Here is an 18,890-nt window from a genome sequence, read left to right as displayed (position 1 = left end):
ATTAGAAGTAGATATATGAATGTATATGCAAGAATAGTGCTTAGAAGTCACTAGCTGTTAAAATGTTACTTGAGGTCGGGAAGGACCAGTGCAAATCCAAAATTCAAGCCGACAGCAATCGACGTCAGGCCGGCTACAGTACCCAGACAGATCCCGCTGAAGAAATACTTCAGATAGAGCATTTGTCGACATCGAGAGTCTACTGCATCGGTGTCAACCTGCTCAAAGAGGGTCCGTGTCATCATTGAGCTCCATTGAAGTGAATGCAATGTGTCATCATCGAGCCGCACTGAGCATTATCATCTAGCTGCGCAGGCTGTGGAACTGCTGTCGTCGGGCAGCCTCTGCATCGGCATCGAAGAGCGATGCGGCGGAATATCTCATGCAGTCGATGCAATGTGTTAGTTTTTGATTAAATCAGCTGCAGAACCCACTTCTCAGAACCAGAACGTGGAGAGGGAATCTCAGGGAAGGGCAGGACTCACAGAAAGCAGAGTCCAGCAGCACCAGCAGAATTGTAGGAAGTCTTTTGTGTCTCTGAGGCTTAAAAGTATATTACGGAACTCCAAATGCTGGCCTATGAGGAGATAAGCCTCACAGTAGGAAAAAACAAAATAGGCTGTTTGTCACTACCAGGACATGCAAAACATACAAGCACATGTCCTACCTTTTACTTTCATGGCACCCTGCCCTTAGGGTAACTTAGGGCCTACCAAAGGGGTGCCTTACATGTAATAAAAGGGAAGTTTAATGCATGTCAAGTGGTTTTAACTTGCAAGTCGAAGAGGCAGTAAACTGCACGTACAGGAATTGCAGTGGTAAGCCTCAGATAGGTTTAAAAGACTACCTCTGTGGGTGGCATAATCGGTGCTGCAACCCATTAGTAGCATTTTAAATACAAGCCCTTGGCATATGGTATACCCGTTTACAAGGAACTTACCTATACAACATGATGCCCCACTCCCCAGCAGAATGTACAGAGGAAGCTCTGAGTCTCCCATATCTCATGGATATTCATTGGATTTGGGTGGATTGGGACTCCTATGAAGGCTTGGGGGGCCCTGAAGGGTTGGGACCACCAGCACCGCTGTTGGTGCAGGGCCCTGAGTTACGTCCCTGGTTCCAAATATTCCTCCGTTTTCTTTTCCTGACACAAACCTGCTTTGTGAGTGTTGCAAATGTCTTCCTCTTCCTCTTCCATCGTTTTAAGTTAAATTCATATCCCAAATCTCTCCCAATTCATCTCCTTCTCTTACATATACAGACACTTTTTATTAACTAACATTCCATTTTTTTATTTAATAACCAACATAACCTCAGAGACGTTGCAACAGCTTGGGATATTATGCTATTAAAAAAACTCTACTTTTTCACAAATGGTGTGTTTGGAGCTAGTACTTAAATAAGGCATTTTCATGCCACCAACCTGTGCCCCAAATATATAGATAGCAGACCTGTCAACATCTCAAATATGTTTACCATATGATAAGGGTGAGGGGCATTGGATGGTGCACAGCCTTATGCCGAGCAGTGCCTAAAAAGCAATGAGACTCTTCCCCTTTTCCTGACCAAATAACCTCTACAAAAGCTTTTGAGGCTGCCACAGAAGTCCTGGGAAGGTTTAATTACCAATATGGACATCAGCTGTGCGCAGCCTCCTCATCAACAAGCTGGACACCCTTCGAAATATAGTTTCAGTCAGAGATTCAAACTCTTTTTATTCTCAATCTATCCAATATCAGCAACTCACTGGGTGATCGTGGGAAAAGAGACAATGTCATGCAGTGGTGGCCGGGGGTAGAGGGTTGTAAAAAATAATGAAAAAATAATGCCTCCTGGCCACGTCTCTCCGTCATTGCCACGTCGCTCCTCCGTCTTCCCAGCCAGGAACAGGAAGCTCATCCAGACTCCCCTGACCAATCTCAATGCTGATTTGTCTGAGCACCATGGTTCGGCACTCAGCCAGGAAATGGGAGCCTTCGGCATGTTCTCTGGATGGAGAACCGTCAATCAGTCATTGCACACCTACAGTGTGCCCACCACTCCTTCCCCTGCCCTGAGAGCAGAGCAGCCCCGCCCACCTTGCAAAGACGCCCGTAGCAGGAACAAATACAATGATAAACACAACAAGTTATTATCTTTTTATTTTTCCTTTATTTCCATATGACTCATCAAGGGCCTGAAGAAATAAAATCACTTCACTCCCATTCTGATGGAACTCCATTGACTCCCCCTGCTATCCCTCACTATCTTCAAAACCAACTGCATTATTTACAAAGCCATCACCACTAGAGCCCTTGCTAGTGTTAAAGGCAAGCTTACTATCTCTGGTGGTTCTCAGCACACCAGCAACCAAGACACCATCAGACTGTAGACTAAGAAGTTTAAAAAGTAAAAACAAAACAACAGGCCTGTTACATCTATGATCCAGGATCTAGAACAACATACCTGTATCCATCAGGATCATCCCAACTCTGCTCCAATATAAGAAATAGTAAAAGACTCACCTTTTTAAAGAACTCTTCATCACAATGCATTAACCACCTATAACCTAGCTACCTCTCTATCCCTTGTTGACAAATGCTTTTTTTTTACCCTGTGTTGTGCTCCACTGCCTTTTGGATAGGTCAGTAATGTAGAAATGCCCTGGACACACTTACATCACAAATTTTGCTTAGTTGGATTGTATGCCTTGCGTAGCTAAGCACCAATTTGGTGATCTATTTCTCTATGACAGTATTGCCCATCATGCACCAGGGTCTGGTTTTATGGGAATGTCTGGCATCTGCAACAACACCACCTAGCCATGTGTGTGGCCTGTTAAATTACTAGGGCCAACCAATGAGAGGAGGTAGCAATCACAATTTATCCACTCCCTTCTCTTGGATAGGGAATGACAACTTTCTTCCAGGTCGCAGTTCTATGTGCTTGACAGCGTCAGTTGCATGGTTTACAGATTGGCATACATCAGAGTGGGCATCTTTCTAACCTAATAGAAAGCCCCATTTTACAGTCCAGTAATGGTATGAAGGAGACAGAGGCAGATAAAGTGAATGAGAGGAAGCGATGAGACCACAGCAAGAGACTGAAATAAAGGGGTGCAAGGGATGAAAGCAGAATCATGAATAAAGGCATAGATTTAAACAATATGCAAGAGCAGATTTCCAGATTTACTGCATAGCAAAGGGAAATGTGTACTGAAGAGAAATCTGACTACCTGAAAGAATGGTCAGAGTGGAATTAAGAGTGGAAAGAAGGCAACTTAGTCTGGCAGTGGCGTAGTAAGGCAGGACCGGGGGCAGTCCGTCCAAAGTGGCACAAGTTTTGGGGCCGTCGTCCCCCTCCAACCTGCAGCCATCACCAGCAACCCCCCGCTCTAACTTGCAGCCATCGCGGGATGGCAAAGGCAGGGATCATCAGCACCCGCCCCAACCTTACCTGTGGCCATTACGGGGCAGCAAACACAGGCACCACCCTGGGTGGCAAAAGGTCTAGCTATGCCACTGAAGTCTGGGATTCATGCGAGTCCCAAGCACCTCCTGTGCATAAATCTGCCAAGTAACTCCATGTCATACGAGACACCTTTAGCCACTTCTTGATGGTGTGGTTTATAAATCCAAACACAAATTTAAAAGTAAAATTTTAGAATGCAATTTGCCACCGGCTGAGAAGCTAGAACAGGCTTGAAATATCATGGAGACACTGGGCCACTAGACATTCCAAGGCAATACGCTTGGTCTGTGTTATACTTATGAAATCATGCAATAGTAACAAAATGTTAGCTGTACTAAGGTAGCATACTCCTACAGGCATATTTACAATAAAATGTCGGAAAGTGGAGCTGCGCCAAATTTGACAGTGCCGTGCTCCGACATTTTAAAAACACAGGATACACTGTATTCACAAGAATATGGAGCACCCCTGTTTTGACCCTAGTGCTGGCGCAAAAAGAAAACTGCCTATTGCCAGTGCAGGCAACCAGCTGCCATATTTCAAGGGCGCCTGAACTGCAGGGCTGATTGTTTATGTGCAGGAAGGGACACATAAACAATCCATAGTGGCGATTTGCACCTTCAAAATTCAAATAATGAGGAAAATTAATAATTTCTCCTCGTATCGCCATTCTAACACCTGGTATTCCATGGCGTTCGTTTTTGGCAGTGCCTCAGCATTGTAAATCTGGGACAACATCCAAAAGCAATGGGTGTTGCGGTAGATCGCCCACAGCAACACCCATTGCACGCCCCTTTGCTGCATAGGACTGTGGCGAAAGGGGCATATTTTCAAGGTGTCATTAAGCCATGCAATGTGGCCACCTTGTTAATATGTAAAATGACTCTGTGACACCAGCGCATCAAAAAAGTTTACGCTCTGGTGGCGGTGAGAGCTTGTATAAATATGCCCCTTAGTTCTTCCTTTTTTACACTGTGACACTTTCTTTCCCCACATTTTAAAATGTTTAACGTAAAATGGCCGCTTGTCATATTGCCATGCCTCACTATGCATGTTCATGCATAAATCACAGTGCGTGCACATGTGTGTTTCACAAATGTATGCATGTCCATGCATCACATCACACACATGTGAAGGTGTCATAACGCAGACATCAGTGGCCATCTTGGAATGGGTTTTCATTGGTAGAAAATCCATTGCAACAAAACTGGTCATTCATGACCATGAATCATGATCAAAAACCGCTGGCAAAGCCAATAGCGATTTCTTTTAAAGCCAAAAGCTATTGTTTTGGCCACAGCTTTTTTTGTTATCCTTGTGTGTTCATATTCTATATTTAGATTACAGCTATTCAAATCTAATAGTATGTATTCTTTCAACAAATAAGAATCATATTCTTGATGTGATGTGCATTCAAGTTAAAAAACAAAAAGTTTTGACGCCTGTTCTAAATACAACTGCCTGCTAGGAAGCATCTTTATTTTATATTAATAATATTTTCAATGTTTGTCCTTTTGTGAACATGTGCCCATCACGTTTAGGCAGCATCATATGTTCGATGTTTTTTGTTCTTTGTGGCCTGTGCTTGCAATAGAAAAGAGAAAGTATACCAGTGTACCAGCTTGCCAAGGCTAGACATTTTGGCTTGCCAGTGCTTGTTTCTTTGAGAAAATAATCTAGCTGAAACGTTGCTGAGCGTCCTAGGAAAATGGGCTGCAACGAAGACCCAGTGTCCAGCTGTGACCTTGCAGCCTCTGAATCTGAATCTCGCGACAGGCCACGCGGCCATCTTTGGGGCTCACGCGCCTGCAAGGCCATTTCAGACTAATTCCCTGCTAATGTCATGCATGGCTAGTTAGGCTCCATTTGATCTGTCTTTTGAAGATGAATTCATCAATAAAAGCTTTATTGCTCCTTGGACGATAGTTAGTATCATTTATATGAATTGTCTATTGACCTATACATTTATGTTTATGCGCTGAACAATCAAGAGCTTTATTCATACAAAAAAGAAATAATCACACGATCGATTGAAGCCAAAAGTGATTGATTGTTTTTTTCTGGATTAGAGATGGCGAAAAATGCATAAAGTTAGTTAATTTATAACGAATTGCATTGACTTCTTATTGCAAAAGTAGTTTGCTGTATTGTCTTTAAAGGCCGAGGTCTGTTGCGGTGATGCTATAGGGAATGACACGGTGCAACTCTTCCTACATTATAAATAGTCAGACTACCCTTTGGGCGTCCCAATAAATGCCTGGCCCAGGTGAACTGTAACCCCATATCCTGGAGTCAATAGTACCCTGTAAATGCATGTTGTTCCTAATGGCAAGACAGATTTATCAGCATAAGACAGTGTTTATAATTTATAGGGAGTCATTTAAAAAGAATATTATGTGTCACTATCACAGATTTTTTTTAAATGAAGTGTACGTTTAGATTCCAGCAAAATCTGACCCACAAAAGGAAAAAAGAGCAAAAACAGTGAAGAGTGGACAAAATGTCCACTCATGAGGTGACCAGACATTTTATTCACTTCTCAGAATTACCGTGGTTTACAGTGTTACCAGGCAGCACAATGGTTGCCATCTCTTGTTGGCACCGGGTAAAGGAGAGATGCCCGGTGCCTCTACAAACCATTGACTAATGCAACAAAAACTGATGGGCGGAATACATGCATAAGTCTCAGCCACTGGCATCTGCATAATAAACTGAACTCGACTCCATCATTATTTACCTCTGCCCCACTCCAACAGGAAGCAACCATATGCAAATCAGTATTGGTCCTGTTCCAAAAGGAGCTATTCACCCTAAAATCCCAGGACACAGCCCTCTGGATGAGAAAGCGTGCAACCCAGACCACTTTCACCCATATTGGACTTCATTGGTGAGGTTCTCTGGGGTCCTCTGACACAGCAAGCACAAGACCCATGCCTGGCAAACCAATCGCATTTAGGGAGGCTCATTATAATGACATACAGTGATGCATGGAAGGCTTGCAAAGGTCTCAGCCCTGGCAGTTGATCGGGTAGCATCTGGTCTGCCTGGTTTGCCAGCTGTGCCACTCGAAGGTGATGTCAACAGCCCCAGCCACTCGTGGTCGTGCATGTTCTCATTGAAGTCAAACTTCATATGTTTGCCAACTGTGGCATTTCAAACAGGAAGCAACTATGGGTAGATCAATGTAGGTCCTTCTACAATAGAAACAGTCCTGCGTGAAATGCTGGACAACATGGCCTCCAAACAGGACCGCAAGCAACCCCAGACCGGTTCCATCCTCAATGGGCATCAACAGTGTGGTTCAGAGTGGTTTCACTGGCACAACATGCATGGGGCCCACATATGGCAGAACCATCGCACATAGGACATTAAAAAGGGCCTTTATTAGAATGAAAAACCTTTTAATCCAATAGCGGAAGGTGTGCAGCATGGCGCTGTCTATTGCATGCCAATTGAGTGCACGCTCACTCATGTGCACTCACGCTCCTTAGGGTAGACATTCACCCATGTGTTTCTAAAGAAATGCAATTGTGGATATAACATAATTTTGACTCTCTCTGCAACAGAACAAATATTTTCATTTATTGCTTAGTTGATATTTACATTTTGTGAATATATTACCATTTCTTAATCTGATTGGTCATGTTTGATTTTGGTGAGGAAGATGTTTCTGCTGTATCACTGAAGCAGCCCACTGCCCAGCGGCGGCTCCTCCGCTATGGCACAGGAGCATCGCCCCCCACGCCCTGCCAGCAGCCACAAAACTCGAAAAATAAAACAATAATAACACAGGTTTAATGTTGTTTTATTTTTAACACAACAAGACTTGGGGCGGGGCCAGATGATGAAAAGCTGCAGGGGCAGTGTTGGGCACTGTGATCAGTGCGCATGACGGTTTGGCTGGATATCTCAGGCCAGCATAACCAGCATGGGCACTAAAGCTGTCTCCAACCCGAGCTGCGTTGCCAGGATGGGGACAGCAGGCACAGGCTCCCAGTCTCCCTGCGAGCACACATTGAGGGCACTCAGGCTAATCCTGACGCTGCTCTCATGGATGAGAGCAGCGTCAGGATTGGCCGCAGGGGGTCTCGGAGTCTGTGCAGTGCAGCAGAAGAGCACTGAGTAGGCGATGCTTCACGGGGCAAGCTGCAAGCAACTGGTTTTCCTGGTTTTTTTGTGGTTGTCTGACCCCGTCCCAGCACCCCAGATACTAGCCGCCACTGCCAGTGCAGATGAACTGTTGTTAGATTTAGGTGCAGGGTGTGTGCTGCTATCCCGGGTGCACTCATTTTTGTTGCCTAAGAGGATGCAGCTACATTTTGAACTTTTTGTACTCACTAAATCTGTAGATAAGGAAAAGGGTTAGAGCAATCTACCTTGAAGATGATTAGATATCCATCCACCATAAACAGAATAACACTTGGGGAGCTCCTATAAGCGGGGATCAGCAGGGTGATGGCGTTGAGCTCCTGTGGACTATATAGGACCAAGTACAAAGAATCAAAACATTTTTAAAGTAACCCAAGTGAGTCTGGCTTTTTTTTACCAAAGGGTAAAGTAATCAGGTTTGTCCTGAGCAAACAAGTTTGCCTGAATTCGCAATCACACAAGTTTCCTTCAATTCAAGCTTTTGAAGTTTGGGCTACAGATCTTGAGCGAGCTCATTTATTAAAATACAATATTCCCTCGAATCTGCAGCTTTGAATCCTTTGCAGTTTCTCTGATTTTATTGAGGAGATTTACTTTAAAGAATATTTGGAACAGAGCGTTAACAAAACAACTGCATTTTACTGAGTGAACGAGAAAAGTTGAAAAGATAATGTAGAACCAGGGATTTTTACAATAGGAAAGAGATCTGAATTTCTGTGCTAGGGTCTTGCACATGCGTGACTGAAGCATCAGGCACTTCACTAAGGGTGAGAATTCTTGACTAGCACTTTCACCGCCTATTTCATTCAATTAAAAAGACATTTAGCAATTAATCTCCCTTCAGTAGATAACTATGGAAAAGGAAGGTGACAGTGTGCAAATGCTGGAAGGTTTACCGCTAAAACAGCTGTTACCACACACATTGGGGATGGCCATATTGTGTCTGAATTCATCTAGCAGCCACAAGTAGCACATGGACAGCTGGACAACTGCTACAAGCTAAACATGCACCATTTGTGGCAACTGCTGCATGAAATGTGGTCACTGAATACATTATATTTGACAATACACTGCAGTCAGTCATTTGCTGCTAGATCAAACTGAAGCCATAATTCCATGTTGTGACCAACCAGAACATATAAAGAGGTCTTGATTTCAGGCATCATGGGAAGTTTAGCCTCCTGAATCTTTGGCAGCAGACAATGTTCATGTGGGTTCAGGGGCTCGATTGAGCAGCTGGTTGGTACTGGATTGAGATGTGAGAGTTGTATATCCTTGATCAGACACATACACTGTACATTTTCTCTGTGTTTGATTTAATTGTGAATTGGGAGAACACGTCATTGTTTTTAAGTATAAATAGATAGGGTTGTCCGAAGTGGATTGAAATGAATACATTGAGACAAAGAAAGTCATTGACAAACAGGTACTTGAAAACCAGATGGGTAGAGTCTTCCTAAATGTATTAAACTTCAACCAGATTAAACCGGCTCTGAAATGCTTCTACTGGCTCTTGGTAAATGCATGCTAAAACCATGTTCATAGGTGTCTGCATTGTACAGAGAGCATATTAGGGAAAAGTTGCCAGGATAACTCGTATAAATAATTGTGGGAAATCTGCCATTTCTGCGTGGTCACCCCATATTGTTTTTACTTTTGCTTAACCCTGTACTTTTCCTGGTTTTCCAGCTCTGTGCACTTTACCCTCATGTATTAAGTTAAAAACTGCTATTAAACCTGTCGAAATAAACAATTTTGATAGGTAAAAAACTTTCTTTTTAAATAATAATAAGTCAATCTTATGTATGCCATGTAGCCCATAGAGCAGGGTACATGATATTTAAGTGTAAGACACTTAGAAATTTAATGCTAACATGCCCTTATAGTGACAAGCACCCACATGCTATTTTCACTATGACAGCCCTAGCTGGAGAAAACCAGAGCACAGATTAAAATACTAATACTGTATGTCATAAATGGGACCTGCTGAAATAATATTAAAACAATCATTTTTAAAAGATGTTCAATAATGGAGTTACATTTGATTTTTAATAAAGTGTTAATGGGGTGTGAAAATCCTCCCAGTAGCTACATACTAGGTCACTGTGATTGACAGGTCGACCTGAATGGGCAAAGATTACTCCTTTGAACTTGCCATAAGGTGGGGACTGCACCCCTCCTGTTGACACAGCAGTGTAAATTCAAGCATGATGGGCCTGTCTGAGGCACATGCACAATGTATGTGCCCTTCAAAGGGAGCAACCAGGATGTCAGACCAAATCTTGGGTATCTCCTGTTTCGTTGCTGAAGGTCCCTGCTTTTGTCCATCCAAGCTTCGATGTCCTGCTTTGTGTTTGGTCAAGACCTGCTACAACTGGAGTTTAGTGTTAGTTGTGGGTGGACACTGGTGATTAACATAGTACAAACCCCTACACCCCCAGCCTTCAGAGCCCAAATTTAGTGTGGCTAAAAACTTTCTCCATCTTAGATTTCCCCGGACACATTGCATTTTGGGTCTGTTTTTAAAGCAAACAGGAACTAATGACATTTAGATATACATGGGCCTGAGAACATGTACTCTATTGGCCAGTGATGGTTCCCCCACCCACAGGCTGGTAAATCCTACAAAGATGAACCCTCGCACAGCCTTCCTTTGAACATTTTCGAGACATGTGGAAGAACAGTAGAACTGCACCTGCTCTTTGAGACCTGTGAGGAGATCTTGGACCCAGGAAAAAGAAATGGACTCCAAGGGTCGGCCAACCAATTGACTGTGGGGACATAGGGATAGAACAAGCGATCTTTTTCTTAAAGCGCCCAGATGACCAGTAGCAACTGGACCTTATACAACTAAAGTAACAGACTGAGAGTCACAGTGAGCCACACTGAAAATCCAAATGTGGAGTGACCTTCCAGGCTGCCAGAACAAAGACCCAAGACTATCCCTATTCACAGAGAATATGGCCTGTCAAGAGGTGGGGAGGAGCTGGCACTCTTTGTCCCGGGCCGCACAAACTCTTTATATGTCTGGTATTTAAATAATAAAAAATCAGACCTGGCCATAACATGATGCACCAACACCACAAAGTGTCTCCAAATGAAGTGTTTTCACTTCTTCCAGCAAACATATTTTCTTAATTGTGAACAGCTTCTTGGATCGGAACCAAAGAGGGACCCCACAAAATGTTTTTCCCCCTTCTCTAAAAGCTTCTTACATCCATGCAGAGGATATCATAGATCTAAGTGAGTCGTCAACTCCTGCCTTAGATTTAGATATATTCTCTTCTTAGGAGGTTCAAATCCTAGAAATCTACACGTGATCCATTTCCAGCAGTAGGTCTGGATCCCCTCACCCATGGCAGAGGGATTTTCCACTATGGGCAAATTTGCCATTCATAAAAGTTATGTCAAAGACTTTTCACTGAATTGTTTTCCTGACGTTTCTCTACTTGAAATAAATAATGCTCTTGTTTAAGAATTCTTCTCCTCTACGTTTATGGTGTATATTTCCAAGTGTTTCCATGTTGAGAAACATGTTTGTTGTGTTGTGGACTCTAGGCCCACATGATGTGCAGTGACAGTCACAGACACCGTGACTATCGTTATACAACTGGCCACAGGCTCCATTGCTGTAGCTGCTGTGGAGATGTAGGGGATCTCCCTGCTGAGTCCAGCAGTGCTTCTTTGCTTTGGAGAGGTCTCTTTCCCTCCTGGGCATAGATGCGCTTCTGGGTGCATGTGGCGCGCACCTCGGACTGCGCCCTTTTCGTCTTCTGTTTGGGGGCCCTCTTCTGGCACCTCGCGTGCCTGCTGGTCCTCCCTGCGGTGTTAGTCATCCACCACTAGGGGTGTGTGGCACGCTCTTCTCATTTGGGATGGCTTTGGGCCGCCGCTGATGCACCAGCATTTCTTTTCCCTTCGGCAGGAACGGCCATCTTGAGACTTTGGTGTCTTGTGGATCCTCCATCCTTGCTGGTGGTAGCGGCCATTGGCGTTGCTGCTTTGGGCCCCCTGTTTTGGCTTAATCTTGCGTGGCGGCACATGTGAGCAGTCTCTATCTGTCAACCTGACAGGCAACCTGTGGGGCTTGTGGCACTCTCTTGATCAGTCTATTACTGTGATGTCTTAAGCAGGTCTCAGTGCCTCCCACTCTTTCCTGTTTCTTGTGGTTGGACTGCGCAGTGATCTGTTCAGTGAGCCTCACTGTTCAGCCTCTTGTGGTGGTGACCTTTTGCTGAATCCTTCACACTGGACTTTCCAGGGCTGCAAGTGGCATCGCATCCTAGACTTGTGCTGTGCACCTGGCTGTTCCCTTGGCAGGGGCTTTGTGCAGGGGTTGGAAATCTCTTCCCTTATGTGGGCTTGCAGATGCCGGCTGCTCCCGAGGTCATTCCCCCTTGCTAGAGTTTCTCTGTTTTTCAGCACGTCAGATGCGATGCGGCAGCATGCTACCAGGTGGCGCCCTGTTTGCTGTCCTCAGGCTGTTACCGCAGTTGTTAGCCTGAACTGGCAAAGGTGTCTGCAGGTAGGGGCTCGCCGTGCCATTGAGTGGCAGAAGCATTGCGTCTCCCTGTGCTCATTTCGTGGCGGGGTTTGTCATTGTGGCGTGCTTCAAATGCGGTGTTACCCTTTCCCATGCAGGGCTCCGCACTAGCGCGGACATGTGTGTCTTTTGCCTCTTTGAAGTGTCTTGGCAGCCTGTTGGGGTGTTACGCAATGCATCCCGTCTTTGTGTGCTTCTCTTGGGGCTCCTTGTTGGGGTTGCCAGTCTCTTCCTTTGGGGATATGGCCTGCGTCTGTGGCTCTTTCACTACGACCTGTGCCTAATTTCTGCTTTGGTCTTCAGGCGCATGAACTCACTTGGCCAATAGGTGGCAGTGTTGCTCCTCCTTTCCTCTCACCTTGGCAGTGTCTCCCACTGCTGCGTGCTTCGCAGCCTTTCGCTCACCCATTCCTGAGCAGGGTACCTCCAAGCAGCGGGACTGTCCCCCCCCCCCCCAAGGCAGTGACTGTGATTTTTCTTTCTTTTTTTTTTTGTTGTGCACCTCTGCTGGGTGCAGCTGCCTGGCAGCCCTTGTGCGCTGTGACTCTTGTCAGTAAAGGGTGCCTGTACCAACTGTTCTTGCAGCACTCCTTGGGCTTAAGCAGCTCTCCTTGCGCTGCAAGCCACACTTCACTGCCCCACCTTCACTCTCGCGGCCGCTCCTGCCGCTGTCTTGTAGTCTCATTACCCCACCAGTGCTCGGTCCTCTCAGTATGCTCTGTCCTTTTCCACGAGCGCGCTAACCCTGGGGCTGAGGCACTACCGCGGACGGCTGCTCCTCTTCACACATGCTGGATGCTTTCTTCTCGGCTGCACCAAAGCCCCCGGCTGGCTCCCAGGACACACGGGGGGGGGCAGATGCCACATGAGGACTCCATCTGCACTACGGTGAGCATCCTGCTCTTCCGTCTATCCCGATTTGGTAGCCGGGCCTCGCTGCCACAGTCTTCGCCGCTCGCCTCACGTGCACACGCTGTATGGGCTGCTGCCTTTTTCACTCGCTGCACTGGGGGGCTAGCACGGACGGCAGGGACTGCCGGCTTTCTTCTTCGCAGGGCGGGGTGGGTTTTGCCGCGACCTCCGGTTGGAAGTCACTCTTTGTCGTGCTGCGGCCCTCACAACCCCTTTACGTCTCTGGGCTCACCTCCTACCCTGCGTGGCATCGCGACCGATGTGGGTGGGCTGCGCTCGTCTCGCTCTTCAGTCGGGCTTCAGTGTGCAGGTGGCAGGGGCGTGCATGCCACCGGCTCCAGGACTTGCCGCTTGGGCCCTCTTCCTTCGTGTGCTGCCGTGAGCTAGTGGGTACACCAGGTGCGGGGTGGGCTCCCGATCACCTTCCTCTTCACCCTGGGGCTTTGGACGCCGCCGGTCCTCTAGGGTCAAGTTACACTTCCCCCACCAGGACCTGTGGAGCGGTCGCCACAGCACACGTGGGATAAGACCCACTCTTTGCCAAATGTTGTGTTGTGAACTCTATGCCCACATGCTGTGCAATGACACACACCGTGACTATCGTTATACAACTGGCCATGAGCACGTGCACTCGGGCTCCTTTATTAGCCAGGTCACGTCACTCTTGACGCCGGTGATAGATGGATGTGGGGTGTGTGTGTGCCCACTCCCATAGGGGAGTGGCTACTAAGTCACTGCCTGGCGAAACACTAGAACGTGTCTCGCAGGACACAACAGTGTTGAAGAAGTATTGTGACTGCACAAAGTGCTGACTTTGTTGGCGTTCCCAAAAGTAATGAATAGTAATCTGCCCTGCCTAATTCCTTCCATTCTCCCTTTCTTTCATAAGCTTGATCAAATTAAAACTTCTACCAGGGGTGCAGGCTTTTCCACTTGTATAAATGGATCTAATCACGGAAGCCCGCATCTGTGAATCATGATTCACCCCGTAGATATAGGGATTCACTTTTTGAACCCGTAGGCGACATTTGTGCTTCTGGCCTCGAGAGCTTTGTCAAACTCTTTTGTGTCTGATTCTGTCGCTCATGCGCCACTCCCATCATAATATTAACCCCTTCGCCGCGGCACGAATTTTGCCGCGGCGCTGGGGGGGTTCGGGGTGAGCGCGGCGCCGCCATGCTCGTGACGGAACCACTCCGTCATGAGCCACGGGCGCGTTGTGCTCATGACGGAGTGGTTCCGTCACGACTCCGCCCACTTGCATTATTCGCCCGCACAGGCGGGGAATCAGCGCCGCGTGGGCGGAGCGGCCACAACGGCCGCAGCATGACGGAACCACTCCGTCATGAGCACACAGCGCCCGTGGCTCATGACGGTGTGGTTCCGTCATGAGCAGGCAAGGGGTTAAGCCATGTAAGGTAATTTGCCTTAACCTGCAGAGCCTGGTGCATTCTTCATCTTCTTATGGATTGGAGCACACCACAGAAACCCTGCAAGGAAATAAAATAAAAGAGAAAATCTGTTTGCCTCATTTTTGCTGTCTGTAGTCCAGAATGAAGCAAATGGTATTTATAGTGATAAAACATCCCATAAACTGATATCCCATTATTTGCCGTGTTTCCATAACAAAAAAAAGATTTTGAAAAAAAAAAAATCTACGTAAAATGATTACACTATATTTGAGATAAAACATTTTTCTATTTCCGATTCGACAATTATCAAAATTAGTGTCAATTTTGTTTTCTCTCTAATTTGTAAATGAGTTATTTGCAGACAGGTGTATCTTTGCTAAAATCTACTTTAAAAAAAAAATGATTTATGAGAAATACATGTGTTGCAGATATTGGCCCTCTCACTTTCCTCTGTTTTCACCCAAATGCGAGGAGACTTTCTGTGATATTGAATGCAGCACTGTTGCTTTCCCCTTTCCATATTAGACGATCAGCAAAAACGGAGCACGTGATTTTGAACTGCTTTTGACACCCAGGGAAGGTTTCTTAGGATGACTCTCGAGGCATTTCAACAGAAATGCTGCATTTGTGCACAAAGAGTGAAAGGGCGCTAATTAATGTGTGCCTTTTTTTTATAATTAAGTAATATGGAATGAAGGAAATACATTTCCCCTCTATTTTTGGGCCAGTGTAATAAATGTTCCTGCGACGTTAACCATAGGCTCTTCTGTCTCTCATCTGCTTCGGGTGATGCCTCAGACATTCTTCAATTAAGATTTTGAGTGAATTTCATAGGTAAAAACGTTATATATATATATAATATATATATAAGTATATATAAGTATATATATATATATATATATATATATATTACCTACTGGCGGTCGCCAGTAGGTAGTTATAGTTAGGACCCTGTTTCCATAGGAAATTCGCAACATTCTATTTGGAATAACTTTGGCGCCGGTCGACGAATCCTCGCGAATTTCTCAAAATAGCTGGGGCGCTACGCTCCGCTCCTACCCTGAAAGTCTCGGGGGGATTCGTCAAGCGGGGGCTGAGATAAAAGGGGGGTCCCAAAACGCGTTTTTCCCATGCATTTTTCCATAGGACCTTTAGACAGGGCTACAGCCCGAACGGCTGAACAGAATTACTAGAAATTTGGCAGAGAGGTAGTCCTCAGGTCAAGGAAGTGCCTTTTGTAGGTTTGGTGTAAATCTGTTCAGTAGATTCTGAGAAAATAGCCTTTAAATCAATATATATATCTGAGCCAGCTTACGGTACGCTTACCGTAAGCTTACCGTACGTGTACGGTGGCGTGCGCGAGCGCGATTCTGATTGGCTGTTACATCTAAGTAAACATTCGAATCGGTCGAAACCAGGAAGCGGCGGCTGCCATTTTCTCTCTCGCACTCTGAGGGGGGGGCTGTAAACAAAGGCAAAAAACATATAAAGGGGCTGTTTAGACAGCGCCCATGCACATAGCCATGTTAGTTGAGTCCTCAAAGATCCCCCAAGGCCAAAAACGGTAAATTTTTATTTTTTGAAAATTTCGCCGATTACGCTTACCGTACGCGTACGGTGCGCTTACGCTAAAAATTTTAATAAAAAAAAAAAACACTCTCTGTGCATGGCATATTATTGTCATCACTTACAAATTAAATTTAACAGATTACCTATCACAAGGAAGCGCATAATATGTCCTCCATGTGCGCACGGTGCGTAACGTGGGCACGCGGTGCGCGTAGCGCACTGCGTGCCCACCTTGCGTGTACGGCACTAACTGCGTAAAGTGGGCTCACTCACTGTGCGCGCACGGTGCGCGAAGTGCACCGTGCACGCACGGAACGAACTGCGTTAAGTGGGCGTGCACGCCACGAATGGCGTAAAGTAACTTAGCATTTAAAAAACCGTACAAATTCACTGAAAAAACCATAGGTTTCACACACGTTATAGTTAGGAATTAGCATTTAAAAAACCTTGCTAATTCAATGAGAAAACCATAGGTTTCACACATGTTATAGTTAGCTGGAAATTTTACTGATAAAAAACCAATGAAATTCCCCCGTTATAGTTACTGTAGGCAACTATAACTCACGCAACCGCAATCCTCTGCTGATGACATATGTGTCTTTATGAAAAAAAAATATTTGTAATATATGCATAGCTAAAATTTAATGGAAGAAGACATGGGCAAATAAGTGTCTAAATACAGTATTAGCATCAGCAGAGGATTGCGGTTGCGTGAGTTATAGTTGCCTACAGTAACTATAACGGGGGAATTTCATTGGTTTTTTATCAGTAAAATTTCCAGCTAACTATAACATGTGTGAAACCTATGGTTTTTTCATTGAATATATATATATATATATATATATATATTATCTACTGGCGGTCGCCAGTAGATAGTTATAGTTAGGACCGTGTTTCCATAGGAAATCTGCAACATTCTATTTGGGATAACTTTGGCGCCGATTGACGAATCCTCGCGAATTTTTCAAAATAGGTGGGGCGCTCCGCTCCACTCCTACCCTGAAAGTCTCGGGGGGATTCGTCAAGCGGGGGCTGAGAAAAAAGGGGGGTCCCAAAACACGTTTTTCCCATGCAATTTTCCATAGGGACATTTAGTCCAAGGTACAGCCTGAACGGCTGAACAGAATTACTTGAAATTTGGCAGAGAGGTAGTCCTCAGGTCAGGGATGTGCCTTTTGCAGGTCTGGTGTAAATCTGTTCATTAGTTCCTGAGAAAATTGCAGTTAAAAGTACATATATATCTATAAGCGCGCACCGTGCGCGTACGTTAAGCATACCGTACGCGCACGCTGCCGTGCGCGAGCGCAATTCTGATTGGTTGTTAGATGTCAGTAAACATTCGAATCGGTCTAAATCAGGAAGTGTCGGCCGCCATTTTGTCTCTCGCAGTCTGAGGCAGTGAAAAACAAAGGTGGAAAACGTGAAAAGGGGGCAGGATGGACAGTTCCTGACCCCCTAGCCTTTGTCAGGGGGTCACTGAAGGACCCCCAAGGGTAAAAAAACAATATTTTTTTTTCCAAAAATCGGGGAGTGTGCGCACCGTGCGCGCACGGCACGCACAACGCATCGTGGGCACCGTGCGCGCACCGTACGCGCACGGTGCGCGTACGATGAAAAACCTGAAAAAAAAATATATTAATAAATACATAACTTAGCATTTAAAAAAACGTACAAATTCACTTAAAAAACCATAGGTTTCACACACGTTATAGTTAGGAATTAGCATTTAAAAAATCTTGCAAATTCACTTAAAAAACCATAGGTTTCACACATGTTATAGTTAGCTGGACATTTCAGTCGTAAAAAACCAATGAAATTCCCCCGTTATAGTTAGTGCAGGCAACTATAACTCACGCGACCGCAATCCTCTGCTGATGATGTCAGATATTACTTCACTGATTACATATGTGTCTTTCTGAAAAATAAATGTTTGTTATATATGTATAGCTAAAGATTAATGGAAGAATAAATAAGTAAATAAGTGTCTAAATACAGTGATGTATCTGACATCATCAGCAGAGGATTGCGGTTGCGTGAGTTATAGTTGCCTGCACTAACTATAACGGGGGAATTTCATTGGTTTTTTACGACTGAAATGTCCAGCTAACTATAACATGTGTGAAACCTATGGTTTTTTAAGTGAATATATATATATGTGTATTATCTACTGGCGGTCGAAAGTAGATAGTTATGGTTAGGACCGTGTTTCCATAGGAAATCTCAAAATTCTATTTTGAATAACTTTGGCGCCGGTTGACGAATCTTCGCGAAATTTTCAAAACTAATGGGGCGCTCCGCTCAGCTCCTACCCTAAAAGTCTCAGGTGGATTCGTCAAGTGGGGGCCGAGAAAAAAGTGGGGTCCCAAAACGCGTTTTCCCCATGCATTTTCCCATAGGACCTTTAGTCGAAGGTACAGCCCGAACGGCTGAACAGAATTACTTGAAATTTGGCAGAGAGCTAGTCCTTAAGTCAGGGATGTGCCTTTTGCATATATGGAGTCAATCTGTTCAGTAGTTCCTGAGAAAATTGCAGTTAAAAGCAGATACATATCTATTGTCGCGCACCGTGCGCGCACCCTTACGTGCAAGCGTAATTCTGATTGATTGTTACATGTCAGTCAACGTTCGAATCGGTCGAAATCAGGAAGTGTCGGCCGCCATTTTGTTTGTTTTCAGTGCGAGAGTGGAAAAGGAAGGTGGCGAACGTGAAAAGGGGGCAGGGTAGAGAGTTCCTGACCCCCTAGCCTTTGTCAGGGGGTCCCTGAAGGACCCCGAAGGCAGAAAAAAACATAACATTTTTTTTTTTAAATCGCGGGGTTGTGCGCACCGTGCGCGCATGGTGAAAAACCATA

The sequence above is a fragment of the Triturus cristatus genome, chromosome 2_2 (genome assembly GCF_964204655.1).
Source record: "Triturus cristatus chromosome 2_2, aTriCri1.1, whole genome shotgun sequence".
In the NCBI taxonomy this organism is placed as follows: Eukaryota; Metazoa; Chordata; class Amphibia; order Caudata; family Salamandridae; genus Triturus; species Triturus cristatus.
This window is presented reverse-complemented; position numbering follows the sequence as displayed.